This window comes from Cyanistes caeruleus, chromosome 6 (genome assembly GCF_971803275.1).
Source record: "Cyanistes caeruleus chromosome 6, bCyaCae1.hap1.1, whole genome shotgun sequence".
Lineage (NCBI taxonomy): Eukaryota > Metazoa > Chordata > Aves > Passeriformes > Paridae > Cyanistes > Cyanistes caeruleus.
In genome coordinates, this window is record NC_141706.1 from 31,637,539 (window position 1) to 31,653,174 (window position 15,636).

General features: G+C 37.9%; 1 protein-coding gene across 1 annotated transcript in view; it reads right to left on the minus strand.

Moving 5' to 3' along the window:
- The window catches only part of LTK (leukocyte receptor tyrosine kinase), a 128,972-nt gene that overhangs the window by 53,869 nt on the left and 59,467 nt on the right, over window positions 1–15,636 (minus strand). The gene's annotated exons all lie outside the window — the stretch shown is intronic.

Below are 15,636 nucleotides of genomic sequence, written 5' to 3' on the forward strand. Positions count from 1 at the left end.
CCTATAAAAAGAGAAACCCTTTAAGCTTGAACATGTGTTCATATGTTTCACTCACTATTGCATATAGTTTTTCAGCAATATCTGGTCTGATTTTGAATTGCTGTAACAATTTTCATTTTAGTATATATGACAACACATCACACAGCAAGTAAAATGCTGTGAAATGTTTCATAGCATAAAAATGCTACATCCTTCCATCTTTTATTATGTTACTAAAGACAGTCATTCAAGGGGTTCCAAGGAAGTGCAATTTTAGAACAGAAGAGCATTATGCTGCAGCAGACACATGCTGTACTGACAGATTTGGGGTCTCCACAGATCAATTGTCAAACACTATATTTTTTCCTCTCTCTGTTTCCAAATATATTAGGGATATATTTCCAAATGTATTTATACATTTATATATGCACATTTATCTTAGTGCATATAAGGCGCAGGCACTGCCCTGGTAAGTTTGTATCTTCAATAACAGGATGAAATACTCAAAAAAAATGGGAACTATGTGGCCAAAGTTTAGCCAGCCTTATGAAAAATCCATGCTAACTAAAAATCATATATTGCAAACAAATCTATTTTATTATATTAAAAGAAATTCTGCTGTGTATAGGGCTTTTGACAACTGAAGTCTGCTCCTCCCAACTTATGTTCTGTGTCTTTTGAGTTACTGCTCAGTTCTCTTATCTCCCAATCTTTGCTCAGCTCTGCTGTAGCTTCAGTATTTACTTCCCTCAGGGCTTTACTCTGTAAAGTCTGTTCCACCCACTGTCTCCTCACACACTCCAGGCTGCTTGTATACTTTGGAAACAGCCTGAGTATCATGAGGCCCACAAACACAGTACAGCCACAGCAGAAGTTCTGCTAAAGACATTTTTCCCGTTACAGCTAAAACTTAAACAAAATATTTGACACAGTCACACCCCACCTCCCTCCCCTACAAACACCTTTGGGATGTTCCTCTTGTTTTTCATTAACAAGCACAAGATCCAGTGGCAGATCACCAGCAACAGAGCCCTAAGGTACTTGAAATGTGAATTTACTCCCCTAGTGTGGAAAATACCTCCGTTGCCATTGCTGATGGCTGAGACAAATAAGATACAAAACAACAGTAGTACCCTACTCATTTTTGGCAAAAACTGCAAGAGTTCACTCTAATGTGTGTACTAACAGTATTCACCTATCCTGGGAAGATGCCACTTTACCTAACTGGACATCTGAGCGGAAGGAAGGGCAGTCATTACAGCCATGTTCACTGGTAAGGTATAACTGGACAGAAGACCCTAGACTCAGTGACAGACAAGGCATTTGTTCATATGCACCCACAGAAATAAGTCCCCATTCATTCATTTCATCAGAGCAAAGAATTTCTGGCTATGGCTGAGCAGAAGAGGACTCACAGTAGCAGCTTAGCAGTCTCTAGTCCATCTTGTGCTCTTACCTCAATTATTACTATGCTCTTATCTCAATTATTTTTCTTTCTCATGTATTCCACTTCTTAGATTGAATTGAAAATCTAGTGTACATAGTCACTAATCCACAGATGCTTCTGATAATCCCACATCATGTCTCTCACACATATTCGCATGTAATTTTCATATTACATAAATTTCAGCATGAAAAAAATAAGAATGACTCTTATTCTTCACCACCATGATTTCTCTATCTTGATCAGCAAAATTTAATTGTTTAAGTGAAAAGAAATAAAGGATGAAGAGGAAGGAGAGTCATGATTTTATATTAAGTCTGTGATTTAGGAACATAAAATGATCAGGAAGAAAGTGAAATATGTTCAACTGCCATGGGAAAAAGATGGGATCTTTTAACAGCACAGTGCAAATTCATCTCTTATTCAGTAAAATAAGAAACCTCCAGCACTGAGAAGGCAATTCCACTCCTTTCATTATCTTACAGGAAAAAAAAAGCATTAAGATACCTGCAGGGTGATTTTCTCCTGAATCCTATTGTTACCTTACAGGAGAGAAGAAAATAACAGAAAATATTTATAGAACTCCTGATGGGAAATCAATTCCAGATCAGCCGAGACATCTTCCCAGCAAAACAGGAATTTCCTTTAGAGCACTTTCTAGTGGTATTCTCTGTCTAATATCAAAATAGTAACTCAGTATTTCTCACTGTTCTCTGAGAAGACAGACTAATAGCTCTGTCAGAAAGCCACACTAAGCCTAAAGAGGACTCTGTCTGCTACCTATTCAATGATGTTAAAACTTCTGCTTTCAGCTTAATAAATAATCTATCTCATTCATATTTAAATTATCAACCTTGCTCTTTGAAAATACCACTGGGATCTCCTGCTGCTTGGTATCAAACTCTCTTATTCTTTGCTCATTATTTGGTTCAACCCCAAGTCCCTTGCTTACTTCATCACTCTTGTTGTATTCTGTTGGACAGATTGCAGGTGATGGTCAAAAGGGGAGCAGCACAACAAAATACAGTTTTCCCAAGGCTTGCAAGGTGCTACTTCAGGATCTTCTAGAGCCCTCTCCAGTTTTTCAGGGGAAAAGGCAGAAAGGCAGACATCAGTGCACACCAATGTCACGCGATGCAGAATGGCCATTCTCTCTCTCCTGAGGTCTCCCTGTTATTCCACACAACAATCTCATCAGACATTTTGGCCAAAATAAATTATTTTAGTTGATCATCTACCATGACATCATGTGTCTCTGTGACATGTTTCCTTCTAGGATATGTATTTTCACCCTCCACTGCATTATTTCCCTTTGAGAAACCTAGTCCTACTGGTGAGTTGAACTCTGCTTTTTTTTGCCCTGCCTTAATCTATAAATTATCAGCAGATCATCAGTACAGTTTTAATGCTGACCTCTGACTTATTCCTAAACTCCTACATAGAACATAGTACATAACCCAGAACTTATATTTACAGGAAACTCACAGGTAGAGTTAATTGACGATGATTCCTGTTTATACTTGTGCTTTAAACCAGAATGTGACACAGCAATTTGCACCAGGCACTCACTAAAGAACACATGTAGGGTTATCAGCTGAAGAATGTGACTGAAGGTAGAATGTCCTACAGGACTTTTGTCACACTGGCAAACTCATTTGACAAACTGACACTGCTACAAGATGTCTTTTCAAATAAGCCCTTTAGACTGACAAGTAATTACAAACCCTTTTGTAGCTCTTTGATCCTATATATGATATAGATGATTCTGGTATTTTTACTCAGACTGATTTCAAGGCAGCAATCTTCATTTTACCGAGCAGTCCTCCTTGGCAGGAGTAGAGCAGATGTAATTTAGTATTTTCATCCAGCTTACTCCATTTATCTTTTTTAAATACTAATGCAGCATTCACTTTCTTCCAGTTCTGCAGAAGTTCCTCAGTATCCTGACACACTTACTGAAAATATCAACACATGGATGTCTTTCAAAGTTCCTTAACTAGTTCTTTCAAAATTCTTGAACACAAGCTGTCTCAACCAGTTGTTTTACAAAGTAGGCATTTTAATAACAGTTTTTTTCACAATATTTTTTGGTTGTTAAGAAAGCCATTGCATTATTTCTATGTGACAGTGAAAAACCAATCAATTTTTTCCTAGAATACTAATATTTACTGAACAATTTTTCATTTTGTCTCTATTATTCACAAACCTACCACATACATTTATGACAGATTCATATAATTGCTAAAATATTTTTCTACTAATGCACTTGGAAAATTTCCTTAGACTTCCTGCTGATTTCTTCTTAATTTCTTTTGCTTTTTTCATCTATAGATAAACTTCCAACTTTTCAACTTTCTTTTAGTGCAAGCAATGTAGTATTTTCCTTATTTTTTCTAACAGCACAGCCTCCCCTGTCAGCTACAGGCTTGTAGCTTTCTAGCTGTTTAGACAAACAACTCAATTATTATCTGAATCTTTCTGTCCACAATATTCCTTTAAAACAGTACTTTGTCACTGTTTTAAATTCTGAGAGATTTACTTCTTCTGGAGCTACCAAGATACAGCACTTTCAGATGCTATTTAGGCACAGAAGTCCATTTATTTGGATATCCCAGCTGAAGCACATATCAGATAACTTCAGAATTTTATTCTATTTCCAAGAAAGCTGTACTCAAGCCACAACCAGTTCCACTTGTGTCATATCCCAGTTTAGTTCTGATCTCAATTCTTACCTCAATTCTTTATCTGCTGAGAATGGATCCAAGATATCATCCTAACAAGTGACAGGGGAATTTTCATTCTGATACTGTCATCTATCCAGAATCTGCAAATATGCTCCCATGCTAGCAGAATGAAACCACCAATATGTCACTTTTGTTGAAGGTTTCACATACACAGAAAAAGGGGGTTTTTTCCCTCCCATTACACACAACAGGCTAGCCATTATCTCATCCAGATCTTTGTGTATAGCAATCATCAGCAATTCCATTGACATTCATTCTAGGTATTAATTGACCTTCAAGATCATTTTATTCAATGGCTGGGGAAAGAGGCAATGTCTTTTTAGCTATACAATGCTGATCCAAACTTACTTCTGTCCTTTGATTTCAACCACAGGAATCCTTCCTCCTAGTCTGAGAAATTCCAGTTTATCAGCACTGTGTGTTTAGAAGTCAATAATTGCATTTCACTGCCACTTGCTTATTAGCCAGCCTCATCATGTTGGTCACAGCAGTTGGAGAACTCCTCTTTCAGTCCTTGGGGCCTTTTTTAATTTTATTCTCAATACCTTTCCTCTCTGCTAAGCAAGTGTTTATATTTCTTGCTTTTCTATCATTTCCCTTGGCTGCTAATTTAACACCATGTGAAAAAGACTGTCCTAACAAGTCTGGAATATTGCTTCCCCTCCAGTGAGCTGGAGGACAGTCAAACTGCACAGACTCTTTTCACTGGGGAATGTAGACATGCATTTCATTGACCCATGTCTTATACAACTTTCCTGACTAGAAGAATACTTACAGACTTTTATTTGGTTGGGTTTTAACTTCCTTCCTGCTTTATATGCAGATCATGAACGGTATCTAAGAACGTACCTTGTTCATCCTTCTTTGGGATCATTGCAAAATTTCTAAAGTTAGTTACATTCTGCAAAACTAAACCCAGTCACTTATGCTATGGACTATACTTGGTAGCTGTCTTGGTAGGTGTTTACTTCAGAGAACCTTCTCAGATGTTGCAATCCCAGTTGGTATCCTATCCACAAGAGACAGAATGCCAAACTCCTTGCCCACCTGACAAGAATCTTCCTTGGAGGGTGTTAAGTGGATCAATCCAAAGAGATTTTCACAACCAGTAGGTCCCTGTTATAATATTCACTTGGATTGCCAAGGATCTTCTGCAGTTTCAATGACATACTGAATGACCAGACATTTATGGTTGCACGAAATTCCTACAGTCCCCTCCCCTGCTGCTCACAGCAAGCTGCTTCCTGGCTGCCCCTAGATACACAAAATGCTGCTTTGTCTCACATTTCCTCGCTTTCTTAATTCAGTCACTCAGTGGCCAGTTCCTTCCCTGGATGTTTCCTGAACCATTTTGTGCAACTACTCTTTATTCTCCCCAATGCTTTGTAGAGTGCATCCTCATCCCTTCATGCATCAAATACTTGTTTCTAAGAAAATCACTGCGTCTCCCTTCAAAAGCAAAGACTTGTGAAGCTCTGGCAGTAAGCACAGCACACTGCAGGTTTCCACCCTGTGCTACAGCTACTAGACAGAACTCACACAGACAAAGTTTTGCCCATGCCATCTATACTTTTCTCACAAACCTCACCTATTGAACGGGATGCAAGGTGATCCTGGGTCCTCCTCTTGATACTACTTCCCTAACGTGGCAAATTTCCTTTGAATAGCAACTTGCTAATCATGATTTCTTATTCAGTTTTCAGTGCACATCTACACCTACTGAAATAGATCTGAATTACTATTTTAGTTACTGCTGAGAAATAGGATGCCAAAGCCACTTACTGGAATCCAAAAATACTTGTGTGTTGTACACATGCACATACTTATGTGTGCACATGTTGCCACACTAACTTGGAAAGATTTCTCTTTTTATAGCTAAGCTGCTCAATACTCATACATCTATTTTTATAACACTAATTGTTCTTTATTCACAGGTAATGAGGGCTGGGTTTTGCACTGTGTCTCACCTCTTTTTAGGCTGCTCAGAGTCAGTCCTATGCTGCACAACAGCACAAAAGCTTTCCATGGACATCTGAGATGTAGTGTTTGGAAGAACTCCATTCTACCCCACTTTTTATTTTCTCTCCTCTGTTTCAGGCTGAGGTGAGTGGTAGAAGAGGCATCTATTGCACTCCTGCTACCTGTGTACAGTACAATGTCAGTTCTGAAAAAGAGGGATTTGTGCAGAAATCAGCTTTTGTTCTTGCTAGGATTCCATTGGTCTGACTGCACATTTTTCCTCCCTTCCTCCTCCACTCACATTAATGAGGGAAAAAAAATTAAAATTAAGAGACATATAACTATGGTTTTCCCTGTGAAGAATATGGATCTTCTTGGGTTCCTGAAAACTGACCAAAAACAGAAGTGGGAAAAAGAAGAAAAGTAAAAATTAAAAAAATCAAAAGTGTTAAATTAATCAAAAAGTTAAATTCTTTGATTCTTCAAGAACTTTACCTTTCAAACCTCAAAATACTTCTTCATTTTTCTGCAATAAAAATACCATCCATTCTTAAGGAAATTTTGTCTTTCTCATTGGTTAAATGTTTTAGATTAACCTTTCAGGGTTTTCAGTCTTGTTCATGTCAGGCCATGCCATCTGTTGCCAAAATCAGAAGGACGACAAGCTGGGGAGAGAGGAAGGACTCAAGCCTTTCAATCTGGCTTTGTCATTTGAGAAAAGATACATTAAATTGCACCTTAAGACACATGTTTTACAGCAAATTACCAAAGAACCATCCTCCCAGAGGGAATGTAGCTTGGATGACTGACTTACATTAGATGCATTATTCTAAAATTAATAAAATTATGGAGAATATGTTCAATTCTGAATGAAGGATTTCAAGCAGCTACAAAGAACCAAGAATACATGATGGAAATGCATTTTGCCTTCCAAGGGAACAGCACTTCCAAACTAGTTTGTTCTTGCACATAAATGTAGAGGAAGAAATAGAATTGGTTCCTTTAGAACAGCACTCATAGGGTTTTTCAATTGCAGCTTCAAAGGAGGTACGTGTGAATTCACACATGCAGGTGAGACAGGCATAGCCTCAAGGGAAGGTGAAGGAAGATAGGAAGCCTGTGGATGCAGAGACAAAAGCAGAAGGGATGGGACCCCTCAAAAAGATACCTGAAGCCTCACCCTTTGCTGATGACAGTAAAATGCTGAGTGACCATTTTCTTATGGCATGTTTTTGTATGGAAATGCCAGATACATTACTTAATAGGAAATAGTAGTATCTTCCAAATAATCATGTGGAAAAATATTACATCATTTTGTTAAGGTTGAAACAGGTCATCTTCACTCTGTTACCTGCTCTGAGTTTGGAGTTTTTAACATTAATACAGTAAAATGATGTAATACCTAGCTAAATGAAAATACTTTAATGTTCTCAAAACAGACTGTTTGCCATACTGAATGACTAATTTTGAGAAGTCAAAACATGAATTTGGAACAATTTGTTTTGTGAGAAATGTTAAGATTTTGAGCCTATATCATGATCAGAAATGAAAAAATATTTCTAAAAACAAGTTTCTCATTAAAGAGAATATCTGTTTTTTAACAAACTTATACACTAAGTTACAAAAATAAAATTTCTGCAAGTTGCCCAGAGCAACCAGAAAAATTAGGTGAGAGAGAAATGGGACACCTAATTGCTAGACATCTGTCCTTCAGGAGATGCTCAGCTGCCAGCTTCAGGAGGCCTCTGAGTTTCGTAGCCTGTGGCAGGAGCTTTGCCTCCCCACCCTTCAACTTCCATGTAACAGCACTACAACATTTCACAGAAAAAGAGGACTTGTGTGCCAGCAAGAAAGTGAAAGAAATACAATTTTCAGATCCAGCTCTTGATTAAATTATTACAGTGAATATGAAATTGATCCTTTAGAATTAAATTTAGTAAAAATAAAATTATTTTCAATTACTTGATTTCAGACAACACAAGTGGAGAGGACAAAAGTGACTTTAATCTGTCTTTGAGCTCCATTGATCTTCGAGGTTACTTAATGTCCCCTTCCATCCTTGTTTTACTAGTAAGAGCCTTAGGAATGCTCGAAATGTATGCCCTGCTTTAGAAATCCCTCAGGGGCTGCTTTGCTCACAGAGGCTATCCAAGCACAAAGGCACATTTCCTGCACTCCTTTTTCCTTGATCTACTTTTGACAGAAGGATGACTGTCAACAGCTCCTCATCATCCAAGGATTCCCCCTTGAGTGCTTAACCCTTGCACAGCAGTGCAGGACAGCTACAAGGATGCCCCTATATCATAAAAAGCAGAATTTTTTTTATACACTCCTTTGTCTGGTAACTCTTCCCAAACAGGAACAGAGGCTCTCTCAAGGTACAGCATTGTTGAGCAGGCACGACTCAAGAGAAGGATTCCCATTCCCATCCTGCTGCCACTGTGTGCAATAATACAGATGATGGGATCAACCTCTTGGGAAAGGTGCTTTTAGCAAAACAAAGGAAAAGTGTGATGCAAAGGCTTGGTTACTGCTGTCTTATCAGCTCTCTTGGTTCACCTGGACAAGGAAGAACTAGCACAGCCAACACTAATTTCCTTCTCCAGGTCATTTGGCCAGTAAAACCTACAAGCTTTTCTCCGACATTCAACTTCTGATGAATCTGTTTGGAGATTATTGAAGGATCAGAAACTAATTTGTACATAGCAGATAATTCCATCCACTTTGCATCAGAAACAAAGGCAGCTCCTAGTTTCATTAAAACTTACTAAAATTCAGTCACTGCTGAAGAGCACATGGCTGAATCCATGTGAATCCTGCAACACTGAGAGGGTACTGGTAACAGAAGAGAAATGCCTAAAACCCTGCATGATCCTGGCTGGTTCCCACGTTAATACTCATAGCCCCATGCAGAAACTTCATGCCAAGTGCTTCTCTACTGTTTTACCTTGAAGAAGTCATGCACAGTTGTGCACTCTCTCTTCACACACAAATGTAATATTCATATGCACAAATTCACCTGGACAAGTCTGCCCAACAGTGAAAAAAAAACCAAAAAACCACCACAACTCTTTTTAATAATGAGAATAGACTGAGATATTAAATTAAATATGGGCTATATAAACCAACAAGCTCAACATATACAGTGTTTTCCAAAGTGTGACAAATGCAGTCCTTTTGGGAAAACATCAAATGAGATGTTTTAAGCTGAAAAAGTCATGTTTTTTATTGTTAATCAAAACAGTAAGAGTCAGACTAATACACATGATGCCATTTGTAAATACTAAGTACATATTTCATTTGACCATACCAATCTTTAAGAATAATGTTTGGTACTTTCCTGCTATTGGGCATACTGCATTTTCTCTTCTAAATTACAAAATCTTCCTTACGGAATCAGTACTAATCATATAACACTTAACTTACTCTACCTCCTTTCCTTCCAGCACCCTTACTAACGATTGACTGCTTTATTAAAAAGACTAGGTTATCATTGCCTTTACTTATTGTTTTTAAAGTATCTCTCCTCTCAGCTTCTTTTAATGAGAAATAAAGAGGGAAGAAGAAGAGTTATACCACTCCTATAGAAAGACCAAAGATTGAAAGAGCCTGCTAATTAGTTACTTCTACTCATCTTTATTTAATCACTCCAGAGGCTGCCCCAGAGATAATGTTCATCTCAATCCATGGAGGAGCAAGGGATTAGGAAAGATCTAAATAAACCTAGCAGAAGCATAATTCATAGGTATTGCAATTCATCATTAAATAAATTAATTAATCAAACCCAAGAAACCCTCTCCCTCCCTAAAAGCAAATTTAAAACAAAAAATAAGCCAACAACCTACTCACATAGAATTTGAGCAGAATGGTTCATAAATGGGGAGGAGATGAAGAGTTACCAAATATTTGATTTTTTTCCTAGGAGACTGTGGAAAATGGTGTAAAACTATCAATTATATAAGGACACTTGCATGGTGATACCTCATGTTGTGCTGGTACATGAAGAACGTCTGTAAAGAAGAGAGAAATTCTTGCAACAGGAAACATGCCCAGCTACAGTTCTCCTGACAGTACTGAAATATAGTCTGGTATCAGAAGAACAGTGTGTGATTTAAAGTACTGATCTGAGTAGGAAAGTGTAAGAAAGAGGTTCAAAACTCTTATTGTAACATAACACAAATACTTCAGATGAAAAACAGCATCCATAGGAGGAGTCAGCAGTAGTTACAGACCATGGAGAGATGTGCTAGAACCATGACATTATTGGTCTGATTCTAATAGAGATCTATTTAGAAATGGTACCAATTATTACTGAGTTAGTCCTATAAGTTTGTTTTTTTTCTGTAGCAAAGTTTCACATTATTAAGAGAGCAAAACACTTTGAATCACATTTTGATTACTATAGTTGTGTCTAAGGTCTCTTGGTTAATTAATTTGAACAAGAATTTCAAATGTACCAAGGTAATTTGAACAAATAACAAATATTTTTACATGATGTTATTGCAATGTATCATTCGTTACTTACCAATTCAGATTCACAAAAAAAAAAGAGAATACAGTTGTTACTGCCTATATTTGATGTCTTTACCTCTGAAGAAAAATGAACTGGGAGGTAGTTAAAATATTAACATCCTGAGAAACCAGAACAGCAAGCCTTCACTAAAAAGTTTGACAGTGTATAGCAATCAGTTCCCCAGTTAGCAGAAATGAATATCAGAATTCTCAAGACACAGTCAATAGCAAACTTTAAAGGGTAGCAACTGTACAATTTGGATTAAAAGCAGATGTCCAGAATTTTTAAGAGATCGTTCAGCACCAAAAAAAAGCCAAAATAAACTCAAGGACAAACAGATTTATTTTTCTTGTAGCATCTAGAATGCTAAATACATCGTGATACTTGGTGATCCAGACTGTCAAGCAGTAGCTGCCAATAAAAACACTCGTCAGCCCCAGAAATAACCCCCAACTGAGCTGGAAGGGGTCAAGGGACAAGGAACTGTGTGAAACCAAAGTCCAAATAAGTTATTGGTGCAAATGGAGAATGAGGCAGACTCACACAATGCTTTGCCAGGTCACTTTCCTGACTTTCCTGTATTGTACAAAATACTGGTGTGTTACGAGTGAGACATTTTATTTGCATCATTTGAAAAGAAAGAAAAATTGCAATAGTCGGTAGGATTAGTTGTTAGTCATCTCTTTCATCTAAAAGCTTGCTACCTAGCACCAGGATAAAAATTGGCCTTTCATCAACTCTTTCTTGAAATTTCTCCTTTATCTCAGCTAGATTCATTAGCAAGCTTTCTATTCTTTCCCACAACAGCATCAGTGAGAGTTTGGACAGAGTACCTGACTTCAAAATATTTCACCAAGGTACAGCTGCAATGTTAACCTATTTTGCCAATATGGAGAAGCATACCAGAAAGGTAAGATAGCCTAGATAACAAATAAAGAATATAAGGTATTAAAGTTCAAGGGAAGAAGAAGATGTGGGTAACAAGAAACTTGTTATCCAAACACATGTGTTTCTATAACCAGGGGAGGAATGTGAAAAGCAACCAGTGTTACTGTTTTATTTACTTTTTCCCTCTTTCCTATTTGGTCACCCTCGTGTGAAAATCACTCTGGGCTCTGTGACTTCAAAGGATAATATCTTGTACACAAGGAAAGATACCTTCACCATTTGACATGTAATTTAATATTATGATAATGTTTTCTTTTAATGAAAGAGCTGAGGTTGTTTATTTGAAAGTTGGCTGCTGGCCACCTCTTTTTAAGCTATATGAGACTGTGGTTTCTTAGAGCTGTATGAAACATCTGTTATGAAACTCAGGATGGGAAGAGAAACCCTTAAGACCTGAAGAACTGGGTCCCATTCTCAGCTCTTCCATGGATTATTAATAGTCTAGGCATAGGCAGAAGCTCTGATCAATAATACATTCCACAGAGATAACACAGATGATTAGAATCATGATGTATCCAATGCAGAGGAAGCCAAATTCCCAGCTCACACCTCACATTCTCAGGTAAGTAACAATGAAGAGATAGCACTGCAAATAAAGCTGCATGGAGAGTAGAAGAATAAACTCATAAGAGAAAAGAGGCATGCACAACTGAATTGCATAAAAATATAAAAACCTTTTGTTTGTCTTTTGGTTTTGGGGGGTTTGTTTTGATTTTTTTGTTTGTTTGCTTTGTTGTTTTGGGGCTTGTTGTTGTTTGGTTGCTTTTTTGGTTGTTTTTGTGTTTGTTTGGTATTGTTTTGATTTTAAGAACCTGGAGAAATGAGCCTCAGGTAATGCTCATTGCTTTAAGAATACATCACAGGAGTCCCAAAGTGGATAGTCTCCAGCTGTCACAAGCTGTGCCATCAATTCCTGTTTTATCAAGCAGAAGATACGAAACCTGCTGGGAATTACAGGAGTGTTAATGGTAAAATGTACTTAATAAACTGACTGTTCAATGGTAGCAAAACTATGTTCTCATTCACAAGCAGCCACTCATCAGGTTCTCATTTTCAGGCAGCCAAGGATGTAGCTGCTAGACCTTGGGGAACCACACAAAACAGTACAAGCCTTTTCAGAACAGCAGCATCTGCATTTTCCTATACAATACCGACTTCCTCAGAATCATTTTGCTCAGAAGTCCCACCCACCACTCTTTATTAAAACCACTGATGAGAGAAAAAGACACCACGCTGTAATTATGGTGGGCTTCCACACAAGAAGGCAGTATCTGAGTATGCATTGTTACTTGCTGTTCACACGTTACTATAGCCTTTGCCTAGAGATATCACTGAGAATACACATAAACACACATATGTGCGTGTCTGCATATCCTAGTGACTGAGATCCTACCACTTTTGCTTTTTGCAAAAGAGAAAGTAATGAAAACATGTAGTCAGGCAGACATTTTACTCGTGTGATCAATTTTCTCTATCTTGTCTTGATGGTTTTTGCATTCAACACACAAACCAAGACAGAATAAAGGTTCCTCTGCCCATGCTGCTTCTGTCATTTCCTGTAATATGGCAATTTGACACTGGGAGGGAAAGAGGCAGATCAGTGAACATCCCATCGATCTTGCAGAGCATAGGATGGGGATCAGCAAGAAAAACCACATTTTTTTCACTGTATTATGCCACTAGCAGAGACATTCATGGAAAATGTTGTCATTGGTATTAGATCCTAAGCCTGCTCTTTCTTTAGAAATCAGTCTAATAACTGAGTTACAGAGGAGCAAAGAAGGATGACCCTAATTTCTTTATTATCTAAAAAGTCAGGGCAGCTGGCATGCTGTACAGTGCTTTGTTTGTTAGTACTTTGTTTCCTTTCTGGTAGGAGTGGTATATAGAACAATTTGCTTGGAAAGTTTTAAACCAGCATTTTAGAAATTAAGCAAAATAATCTCCTTTAACACATTCCATTAAACAGGAAGAATATTAGCTTGTGGGATACTCTTACTTAAGCTGCCCAAAATGGATTTCAGATGTCTAGAAAAATCAAGCTAGTGAAGAGAACTCATACTATTACTTTTTGTTACCCCCACAATCAGAGAACTTGTTCTGTTACCCATTTTGACACCCCTGCAATGCTAGAGCAGTCTTTGTGACAGAATTTAAACCAAATCACCATTTAATGAAGCAACTATCTTTTTTCATGCGGAATGCTGCAGTTGGCACACTGAACATGAAATCAGATTGAATCCTTGCCTCTGACTCTTGGCCTGGGTCAGAAAATCCACCAGGAAGCTTTGCTCCATTGCCTCAGATTTGAGAGCTTAGCATCTCAGCCAGCTTTTGCCCTTTTTTTTTGCATTTCCAGCACTTCTGACTCAGGTTGAATGTTTTGTGATTCTTTCTCGTCTCAATTCTCATGACAGGGCTGCCTGGGTCTGTGGCACTTTGTACTCAGTAACCCAAGGGACTCAATGGGTCCTGTAGTCCTCTGGGGACTTCTGCAGCAGGCTTGGCTGCTCAAGTACCTCTGCTGTCAGTAAGTCACACACTCGAGGACTCCCTGCCTTGGCAGGCTACACCACCACTGCATAAGTCCATGTAGTCTGGCATGAGCCCCAAATCAAACAGAGCCATGAAAAAAATCAATCTGTAAGGTTGCTTCAGCATTGGTGACACAGCTACACTTCGCAATGTTTTACATATTCTTAAGCAATAGACAGTCAAAGTGCCCTCCTAGGCATGTAACATATTCCCACTTCCTGCAGAATCAACCCTCATCTCTAGGAGCCTTTAAGCACTCTACTGAAATCCAGTCCCAATTCCCATCCGCATGGGATGACATTTTTGTAGCTTTCTCTCTGTTCTGGCTCCTTTGCACACTGCACTCACAACAAAATCTGTGTTAATTGACTCTCTCCGAAGAAGCCTGTTAAATATAAAAGCTTTTGACCTCCAACCAGGACTCCAAATAAGTGAATTTGATGATTCATTTTGAGCATCATTATGATATTTCACTGGAACTAAATGCTGGGATTTTAGATGCTATTTTCTTTAGCTAATTATATTTCTGCTAACTCAGTTCATAGCACAGTAAGGACTGGGGTTTCTGCATAAGAATTGATGTATTTAAGACATTTACTGACTAAGTAAATAACTGATGTATTTAAGAGAGTGACTGACAGTTTGTGGATAATTACCTGCTATTAGTTAATTTTGGATTTTATAATGAGCAAACTGCAACTTATGGGATATTACTTCCCTGCTGCTTGAAATATTGTGCAATATCTGGGAACAAAGGATTTAATTTAAAGAGAGCCATATCTCTCAAACACCAGAACTAAATTACATTTTTTCCCTGAAGGCTTCTGGGTTTTAAAGAACAAATAATAGACAAAACATAGATCTATGCACTCTGCAGAGATTTTCTCTCTAAAAATTAGTAAGAAAATATTAAGAACAAACCAAGATATTACAAGGCCTAAACTAGTTTAAATTATCTAAATTAAAATCTAACTATAGCCAGGTCACAAAGAATATGAATCAATAAATCAAATAGGTTAATGGTGGTGTCTTAGATAATCGAATTCTGAAATCATCGAATGAATGCATCAGCTAATCAAATCAAATCACAAAGTTAAGACACACAAAATTGCTTTTCATCAATCCTCTACCAGGAGATTGAAAGCGATGGGTGTTTTCCTTTGATCTGAAGCTGCACCTTGGTTCTCTTCTAGCACAGTGGTCACGGTGCAGCTGCAGTGGAACACAACATTCCAGGGTGAATTTAAACCTGTACACAAGTTCTAAGAGAGAGCAGCAAGATTCTTGTTTCACGCTGTTGTTACACAGACTCTTACGCCACTAGTCTTACTTCTGATGTTGTATACAAAACCCTGAACGTTTAATCAAAGTCATTCTTGAAACAGGACATTAGCTCACACTACTAGCTCTGAATAACAATTCTTCACCTCCTCACTGGTTTCCAAAAGTCCTATCCAGTTCTCATTTACATGCAGGGAACTATTAACAGCATTGTTTCCCACCATTTAACCATA